This window comes from Camellia sinensis, unplaced genomic scaffold (assembly GCF_055761805.1).
Source record: "Camellia sinensis isolate YWXY unplaced genomic scaffold, ASM5576180v1 Unanchor6, whole genome shotgun sequence".
Taxonomy (NCBI): domain Eukaryota; kingdom Viridiplantae; phylum Streptophyta; class Magnoliopsida; order Ericales; family Theaceae; genus Camellia; species Camellia sinensis.
This window is the reverse complement of record NW_028129474.1, coordinates 14,112,501-14,122,500: the sequence shown is the minus strand read 5'-3', so window position 1 is coordinate 14,122,500 and position 10,000 is coordinate 14,112,501.

Here is a 10,000-nt window from a genome sequence, read left to right as displayed (position 1 = left end):
CTCACGCGCCACGACGTACACTGTGCACCAGCCCCCCAAAACGAATCACCCCCCGAAGGACTAAGAAGCCCGACGAACGCGCGAAAACATTTAGAGAGGCCGAGCAAGCACCGGTTAGCGCGAATGCGAATAACAAACGCAACAGGCAACTTTCGAGGGACATACTTCTCGCAACAAGCTTCCACAAGGAAAGCACAGGCAACTCGTTCGCACGCCAAAGCCAACCAAATGGCAATTTAACCGAGGGACATGCATTTCGCAAGGCAACTTGTACAATTACCCGAGGGACATGGCATGCTTGCCAAGGCCATGGCTTGGCATGCTTGCCAAGGCCGTGGCATGACATGCTGCTGGCCAAGGCCGGGCATGCCATGCTGCTGGACAAGGCCGTGGCAAGGCATGCTGATGGCCGAGGCCGTGGCAAGGCATGCTGATGGCCGAGGCCGTGGCGTGGCATGCCATGCTACTGGACGAGGCCGTGGCAAGGCATGCTGCTGGCCAAGGCATTGGCATGGCATGCTGCTGCTGACCAAGGCTTGGGCTTGCCATGCTGCTGGCAAAGGCCGCGGCATGGCATGCTGCCGGCAAAGGCTGCGGCATGGCATGCTGCCGGCCAAGGCCGCGGCATGCCATGCTGCCGGCCAAGGCCGCGGCATGGCATGCTGCTGGCCAAGGCCGTGGCATGACATGCTGGCCAAGGCCGGGGCATGGCAAGCTGCTGGCCAAGGTCGTGGCATGGCAAGCTGCTGGCCAAGGCCGGGGCATAGCACGCTGCTGGCCATGGCCGTGGCATGACAAGCTTGCCAAGGCCGGGGCATGGCGTGCTGCTGGCCAAGGCTTTGGCATGCCATGTTGCTGGCCAAGGCTGTGGCATGGCATGCTGCTGGCCAAGGCCGTGGCATGGCATGCTGCTGGCCAAGGCCGTGGCATGGCATGCTGCTGGCCAAGGCCGTGGCATGGCATGCTGCTGGCCAAGGCCGTGGCATGACATGCTTGCCAAGGCCAAGGCATGGCATGCTGCTGGCCAAGGCTTTGGCATGCCATGTTGCTGGCCAAGGCTGTGGCATGGCATGCTGCTGGCCAAGGCTGTGGCATGGCATGCTGCTGGCCAAGGCCGTGGCATGGCATGCTGCTGGCCAAGGCCGGGGCATGGCATGCTGCTGGTCAAGGCCGTGGCATGGCATGCTGCTGGCCAAGGCCGTGGCATGACATGCTTGCCAAGGCCAAGGCATGGCATGCTGCTGGCCAAGGCTTTGGCATGCCATGTTGCTGGCCAAGGCTGTGGCATGGCATGCTGGCCTAGGCCAACGTGCCACCGCCACCGCCGCGGGCAGCCACTCGACGCATCCCGTGCTTGGCTATGTAGTTTCGATGCCACAAGCCAATGCCACAAGCCAAGCGATGGCATGTGCCAAGCGCCCGCCTAGGCATAGGCGTGGCCTGTGGCCTGGCCATGCTGGCCAGCCTTAAGGGAGGTGCCCCCCCCTTATAATAGCCTGTTAAGCCCTTTTCAATCTGGCAGGAGGAAACATCAAGCATGTTCGAGGAGTCATAATGGGGTTTTTTTAAAAAGTAATGGTTTTTTGCCAAAACTTTCAACATGAAAGTTGTATGAAATAATTTAATACACCATAAAAAAAATTATAAAAAAATATTTGGCCACCGGAATATTTTATTTTAATTTATTTCAATTTTAATACTTAAAAAATAATAAAAATTACTAAAAATACTCAAAAAATTCTAGAAAAATTCCAACAATTATAAGATGAGGCACTAGTAATTATAGTAATTTTTTTAATTATTTTTTTATTTTTAATTTATTTTATTATAATTTTTATGAGTAAATAAATAATTAAAAAGCCCGACGAACGTGCAAAAACTCTTAGAGAAACCCAGCAAGCATCGGATAGCTCGAATGCAAATAACAAACGCAACAGGCAACTTCCGAGGGACATACTTTTCCCAACAAGCTTCCACTGGGGAAAGCACTAGCAACGGGTTCGCAAGTCAAAGGCAACCAAACGGCTATTACCCGAGGGACAAGCATTTCGCAGGGCAACATATACGTAAGTCAAAGCCAAACCAAATGGCAATTACACGAGGGACAGGATTGCTTGCCAAGGGCGTGGCATGCGATGTTCTAGCCCAAGGCAAAGGCACGCCACGCTGCGGGACAAGGCCGTGGCAAGACATGCGGCTGGCCTTGGCCTTGGCATGGCATGCCGCCGGCTTTGGCTGGGCTGCGTTGGCCTTGCCATGGAATGTTGCTGGCTTCGGATGGGCTGCCTTGGCCTTGGCCTTGGCCGTGGCATGGCATGCTGCTGGCCTTGGCCTTGGCCTTGGCATGGCATGCTGGCGGCTTTGGCTGGGCTGCCTTGGCCGTGGCATGGCATGCTGCTGGCCTTGGCCTTGGCATGGCATGCTGCTGGCTTTGGCTGGGCTGCCTTGGCCGTGGCATGCCATGCTGCTGGCCTTGGCCTTGGCATGGCATGCTGCTGGCTTTGGCTGGGCTGCCTTGGCCGTGGCATGGCATGCTGCTGGCCTAGGCCTTGGCATGGCATGCTGCTGGCTTTGGCTGGGCTGCCTTGGCCGTGGCATGGCATGCTGCTGGCCTAGGGCTTGGCATGGCATGCTGCTGGCTTTGGCTGGCAGCCTTGGTCGTGGCATGGCATGCTGCTGGCCTTGGCCTTGGCATGGCATGCCGCCGGCTTTGGCTGGCAGCCTTGGTCGTGGCATGGCATGCTGCTGGCCTTGGCCTTGGCATGGCATGCCGCCGGCTTTGGCTGGGCTGCGTTGGCCGTGGCATGGCATGCTGCTGGCCTTGGCCTTGGCATGGCATGCTGCTGGCTTTGGCTGGCCTGCCTTGGCCGTGGCATGGCATGCTGCTGGCCTAGGCCTTGGCATGGCATGCTGCTGGCTTTGGCTAGCCTGCGTTGGCCGTGGCATGGCATGCTGCTGGCCTAGGCCATGGCATGGCATGCTGCTGGCTTTGGCTGGGCTGCCTTGGCCGTGGCATGGCATGCTGCTGGCCTTGGCCTTGACATGGCATGCTGCTGGCTTTGGCAGGCCTGCCTTGGCCGTGGCATGGCATGCTGCTGGCCTAGGCCTTGGCATGGCATGCTGCTGGCTTTGGCTGGGCTGCCTTGGCCGTGGCATGGCATGCTGCTGGCCTTGGCCTTGGCATGGCATGCTGCTGGCTTTGGCTGGGCTGCCTTGGCCGTGGCATGGCATGCTGCTGGCCTAGGCCTTGGCATGGCATGCTGCTGGCTTTGGCTGGGCTGCCTTGGCCGTGGCATGGCATGCTGCTGGCCTAGGCCTTGGCATGGCAAGCTGCTGGCTTTGGCTGGGCTGCCTTGGCCGTGGCATGGCATGTTGCTGGCCTTGGCCTTGGCATGGCATGCTGCTGGCTTTGGCAGGCCTGCCTTGGCCGTGGCATGGCATGCTGCTGGCCTAGGCCTTGGCATGGCATGCTGCTGGCTTTGGCTGGGCTGCCTTGGCCGTGGCATGGCATGCTGCTGGCCTAGGCCTTGGCATGGCATGCTGCTGGCTTTGGCTGGGCTGCCTTGGCCGTGGCATGGCATGCTGCTGGCCTTGGCCTTGGCATGGCATGCTGCTGGCTTTGGCAGGCCTGCCTTGGCCGTGGCATGGCATGCTGCTGGCCTAGGCCTTGGCATGGCATGCTGCTGGCTTTGGCTGGGCTGCCTTGGCCGTGGCATGGCATGCTGCTGGCCTTGGCCTTGGCATGGCATGCTGCTGGCTTTGGCTGGGCTGCCTTGGCCGTGGCATGGCATGCTGCTGGCCTTGGCCTTGGCATGGCATGCTGCTGGCTTTGGCTGGGCTGCCTTGGCCGTGGCATGGCATGCTGCTGGCCTTGGCCTTGGCATGGCAAGCTGCTGGCTTTGGCTGGGCTGCCTTGGCCGTGGCATGGCATGCTGCTGGCCTTGGCTGGGCTGCCTTGGCCGTGGCATGGCATGCTGCTGGCCTAGGCCTTGGCATGGCATGCTGCTGGCTTTGGCTGGGCTGCCTTGGCCGTGGCATGGCATGCTGCTGGCCTAGGCCTTGGCATGGCATGCGGCTGGCTTTGGCTGGCAGCCTTGGTCGTGGCATGGCATGCTGCTGGCCTTGGCCTTGGCATGGCATGCCGCCGGCTTTGGCTGGGCTGCGTTGGCCGTGGCATGGCATGCTGCTGGCCTTGGCCTTGGCATGGCATGTTGCTGGCTTTGGCTGGCCTGCCTTGGCCGTGGCATGGCATGCTGCTGGCCTAGGCCTTGGCATGGCATGCTGCTGGCTTTGGCTGGCCTGCCTTGGCCGTGGCATGGCATGCTGCTGGCCTAGGCCATGGCATGGCATGCTGCTGGCTTTGGCTGGGCTGCCTTGGCCGTGGCATGGCATGCTGCTGGCCTAGGCCTTGGCATGGCATGCTGCTGGCTTTGGCTGGGCTGCCTTGGCCGTGGCATGGCATGCTGCTGGCCTTGGCCTTGGCATGGCATGCTGCTGGCTTTGGCTGGGCTGCCTTGGCCGTGGCATGGCATGCTGCTGGCCTAGGCCTTGGCATGGCATGCTGCTGGCTTTGGCTGGGCTGCCTTGGCCGTGGCATGGCATGCTGCTGGCCTTGGCCTTGGCATGGCATGCTGCTGGCTTTGGCTGGGCTGCCTTGGCCGTGGCATGGCATGCTGCTGGCCTAGGCCTTGGCATGGCATGCTGCTGGCTTTGGCTGGGCTGCCTTGGCCGTGGCATGGCATGCTGCTGGCCTTGGCCTTGGCATGGCATGCTGCTGGCTTTGGCTGGGCTGCCTTGGCCGTGGCATGGCATGCTGCTGGCCTAGGCCTTGGCATGGCATGCTGCTGGCTTTGGCTGGGCTGCCTTGGCCGTGGCATGGCATGCTGCTGGCCTTGGCCTTGGCATGGCATGCTGCTGGCTTTGGCAGGCCTGCCTTGGCCGTGGCATGGCATGCTGCTGGCCAAGGCCTTGGCCTGGCATGCTGCTGGCTTTGGCTGGGCTGCCTTGGCCGTGGCATGGCATGCTGCTGGCCTTGGCCTTGGCATGGCATGCTGCTGGCTTTGGCTGGCCTGCCTTGGCCGTGGCATGGCATGCTGCTGGCCTAGGCCTTGGCATGGCATGCTGCTGGCTTTGCCTGGGCTGCCTTGGCCGTGGCATGGCATGCTGCTGGCCTTGGCCTTGGCATGGCATGCTGCTGGCTTTGGCTGGCCTGCCTTGGCCGTGGCATGGCATTCTGCTGGCCTTGGCCTTGGCATGGCATGCTGCTGGCTTTGGCTGGGCTGCCTTCGCCTTGGCATTGCATGCTGCTGGCTTTGGCAGGCCTGCCTTGGCCGTGGCATGGCATGCTGCTGGCCTAGGCCTTGGCATGGCATGCTGCTGGCTTTGGCTGGGCTGCCTTGGCCGTGGCATGGCATGCTGCTGGCCTTGGCCTTGGCATGGCATGCTGCTGGCTTTGGCTGGGCTGCCTTGGCCGTGGCATGGCATGCTGCTGGCCTTGGCCTTGGCATGGCAAGCTGCTGGCTTTGGCTGGGCTGCCTTGGCCGTGGCATGGCATGCTGCTGGCCTTGGCTGGGCTGCCTTGGCCGTGGCATGGCATGCTGCTGGCCTTGGCCTTGGCATGGCATGCTGCTGGCTTTGGCTGGGCTGCCTTGGCCGTGGCATGGCATGCTGCTGGCCTAGGCCTTGGCATGGCATGCTGCTGGCTTTGGCTGGGCTGCCTTGGCCGTGGCATGGCATGCTGCTGGCCTTGGCCTTGGCATGGCATGCTGCTGGCTTTGGCAGGCCTGCCTTGGCCGTGGCATGGCATGCTGCTGGCCTAGGCCTTGGCATGGCATGCTGCTGGCTTTGGCTGGGCTGCCTTGGCCGTGGCATGGCATGCTGCTGGCCTTGGCCTTGGCATGGCATGCTGCTGGCTTTGGCTGGGCTGCCTTGGCCGTGGCATGGCATGCTGCTGGCCTTGGCCTTGGCATGGCATGCTGCTGGCTTTGGCTGGGCTGCCTTGGCCGTGGCATGGCATGCTGCTGGCCTTGGCCTTGGCATGGCAAGCTGCTGGCTTTGGCTGGGCTGCCTTGGCCGTGGCATGGCATGCTGCTGGCCTTGGCTGGGCTGCCTTGGCCGTGGCATGGCATGCTGCTGGCCTTGGCCTTGGCATGGCATGCTGCTGGCTTTGGCTGGGCTGCCTTGGCCGTGGCATGGCATGCTGCTGGCCTTGGCCTTGGCATGGCAAGCTGCTGGCTTTGGCTGGGCTGCCTTGGCCGTGGCATGGCATGCTGCTGGCCTAGGCCTTGACATGGCATGCTGCTGGCTTTGGCTGGGCTGCCTTGGCCGTGGCATGGCATGCTGCTGGCCTTGGCCTTGGCATGGCATGCTGCTGGCTTTGGCAGGCCTGCCTTGGCCGTGGCATGGCATGCTGCTGGCCTAGGCCTTGGCATGGCATGCTGCTGGCTTTGGCTGGGCTGCCTTGGCCGTGGCATGGCATGCTGCTGGCCTTGGCCTTGGCATGGCATGCTGCTGGCTTTGGCTGGGCTGCCTTGGCCGTGGCATGGCATGCTGCTGGCCTTGGCCTTGGCATGGCAAGCTGCTGGCTTTGGCTGGGCTGCCTTGGCCGTGGCATGGCATGCTGCTGGCCTTGGCTGGGCTGCCTTGGCCGTGGCATGGCATGCTGCTGGCCTTGGCCTTGGCATGGCATGCTGCTGGCTTTGGCTGGGCTGCCTTGGCCGTGGCATGGCATGCTGCTGGCCTAGGCCTTGGCATGGCATGCTGCTGGCTTTGGCTGGGCTGCCTTGGCCGTGGCATGGCATGCTGCTGGCCTTGGCCTTGGCATGGCATGCTGCTGGCTTTGGCAGGCCTGCCTTGGCCGTGGCATGGCATGCTGCTGGCCTAGGCCTTGGCATGGCATGCTGCTGGCTTTGGCTGGGCTGCCTTGGCCGTGGCATGGCATGCTGCTGGCCTTGGCCTTGGCATGGCATGCTGCTGGCTTTGGCTGGGCTGCCTTGGCCGTGGCATGGCATGCTGCTGGCCTAGGCCTTGGCATGGCATGCTGCTGGCTTTGGCTGGGCTGCCTTGGCCGTGGCATGGCATGCTGCTGGCCTTGGCCTTGGCATGGCATGCTGCTGGCTTTGGCAGGCCTGCCTTGGCCGTGGCATGGCATGCTGCTGGCCTAGGCCTTGGCATGGCATGCTGCTGGCTTTGGCTGGGCTGCCTTGGCCGTGGCATGGCATGCTGCTGGCCTTGGCCTTGGCATGGCATGCTGCTGGCTTTGGCTGGGCTGCCTTGGCCGTGGCATGGCATGCTGCTGGCCTTGGCCTTGGCATGGCAAGCTGCTGGCTTTGGCTGGGCTGCCTTGGCCGTGGCATGGCATGCTGCTGGCCTTGGCCTTGGCATGGCATGCTGCTGGCTTTGGCTGGGCTGCCTTGGCCGTGGCATGGCATGCTGCTGGCCTTGGCCTTGGCATGGCATGCTGCTGGCTTAGGCTGGCCTGCCTTGGCCGTGGCATGCCATGCTGCTGGCCATGGCCTTGGGGCTGGGCTGCCTTGGCTGGGCTCCCGTGCGAAGGCGTGCAAAGGCGTGCGCGACCATGCGCGCAACACGCGCACCGTGGTCAAAAGACCACGCGCGCGGTATTCGCACAGGCCACGCTGCCCACGCCGCGGGCATGCCAGGCCAGGCTGCCCTGGCCGGCTGCATGCCAGGCCGCCCAGGCCGTGCGCATGCCATGCCGTGCTGCCCAGGCCAGCTGCATGCCAGGCCGCCCAGGCCGTGCGCATGCCATGCCGTGCTGCCCACGCCGCGGGCATGCCAGGCCGGCTGCATGCCAGGCCGCCCAGGCCGTGCGCATGCCATGCCGTGCTGCCCACGCCGCGGGCATGCCAGGCCGGCTGCATGCCAGGCCGCCCAGGCCGTGCGCATGCCATGCCGTGCTGCCCATGCCGCGCGCATGCCAGGCCGCCCACGCCCGCGCGGATACCACGCCATGCTGCCCAAGGCCGCGCCCAGGCCGCGCAAGGCCGCGGCCAGGCCGCCCAAGGCCGCGCCCAGGCCGCGCAAGGCCGCGCCCAGGCCGCCCAAGGCCGCGCCCAGGCCGCCCAAGGCCGCGCCCAGGCCGCGCAAGGCCGCCCAAGGCCGCGGTCCAGGCCGCCCAAGGCCGCGGCCGAGCCGCCCCAGGCCGCAGCCCAGGCCGCGGTCGAGCCGCAGTACATGTAACCCAAGGCCGCAGCCCAGGCCGCGCCCAACATGGGGCGTACCTGCCACTGCCTTGCCCTGGGCAAGGGAGGTGCCCCCCCCTTATAATAGCCTGTTAAGCCCTTTTCAGTCTGGCAGGAGGAAACATCAAGCATGTTCGAGGAGTCATAATGGGGTTTTTTTAAAAAGTAATGGTTTTTTGCCAAAACTTTCAACATGAAAGTTGTAGGAAATAATTTAATACACCATAAAAAAAATTAAAAAAAATATTTTTTTACCGAAAATATTTTATTTTAATTTATTTCGATATTAATACTTAAAAAATAATAAAAATTAATAAAAATGGTCAAAAAATTATGGAAAAATTCCCATAATTAAAGGATGATTCACTAGTAATTATAGAAATTATTAAATTATTTTTTTCATTTTTTTTATTTTATTTTGATTTTTTTATGCCAAATAAGGGCTTTAAAAATTCGAAAAGCTCCAGAAAAATTGCAAAAAAATAGGGAATGACATTTAAAATTGATTGTAGTGCATTTTTAATTGTGTTGCACGGTTTGGGTAAGATTATAAAAGAATCATGTTCAAAAAGATCGATCGAGGCGGTGGCATGCCATGGCCTTGGCCTTGGCCATGCCTTGCACAGGGACTTGGCCTTGCCCACTGCCTTGGCCTTGGCTTTGGCCTTGGCCTTGGCCTTGGCATGGCATGGCATGCTCGCCGAGGCCGTGGCATGCCTTGCTGCTAGCCAAGGCCGTGGCGTGGCATGCTCGCCCAGCCCGTGGCATGCCATGCTCGCCCAGCCCGTGGCACGCCATGTTGGCCCAAGGCATTGGCATGGCATGCCGGCCAAGGCATGCTGGCCAACGTTGCACAAGGCGGTGCCATGGCATGGCATGCTGACCAAGACCGTGCCATGGCATGCTGGGCGAGGCCGGGGCATGGCATGCTGGCCGAGGCCGTGGCTTGCCATGCCGCCACGGCCGTGGCATGCCGGGCAACGGACCGGCATGGCCCAGCCCGTGGCACGCCATGTTGGCCCAAGGCATTGGCATGGCATGCCGGCCAAGGCATGCTGGCCAACGCTGCGGCACGGCGTGCTGGACAAGGCGGTGCCATGGCATGGCATGCTGACCGAGGCCGTGGCATGGCATGTTGGGCGACGCCGTAGCAAGGCATGCGGGCCGAGGCCGTGGCATGGCATGTTTGCAACGCCGTGGCAAGACATGCGGGCCGTGGCATGGCATGGCATGCGGGCCGAGGCCGTGGCACGACATGTTGGCCAAGGCTAAGGCATGGCACGCCGGGCAACGCGGTGGCATGGCATGCCGGGCAACGCGGTGGCAAGGCATGCGGGCCGGGGCCGTGGCATGGCATGTTGGGCGACGCCGTAGCAAGGCATGCGGTCCGAGGCCGTGGCATGTCATGCGGGCCGAGGCCGTGGCATGGCATGCGGGCCGAGGCCGTGGCATGGCATGTTGGGCGACGCCGTAGCAAGGCATGCGGGCCGAGGCCGTGGCATGTCATGCGAGCCGAGGCCGTGGCATGGCATGCGGGCCGAGGCCGTGGCATGGCAAGTTGGGCGACGTCGTGGCAAGGCATGCGGGCCGAGGCCGTGGCATGTCATGCGGGCCGAGGCCGTGGCTTGGCATGCGGGCCGAGGCCGTGGCATGGAATGTTGGGCGACGCCGTAGCAAGGCATGCGGGCCGAGGCCGTGGCATGTCATGCGGGCCGAGGCCGTGGCATGGCATGCGGGCCGAGGCCGTGTCATGGCAAGTTTGGCCCAGGCCGTGGCTCGACATGTTGGCCAAGGCT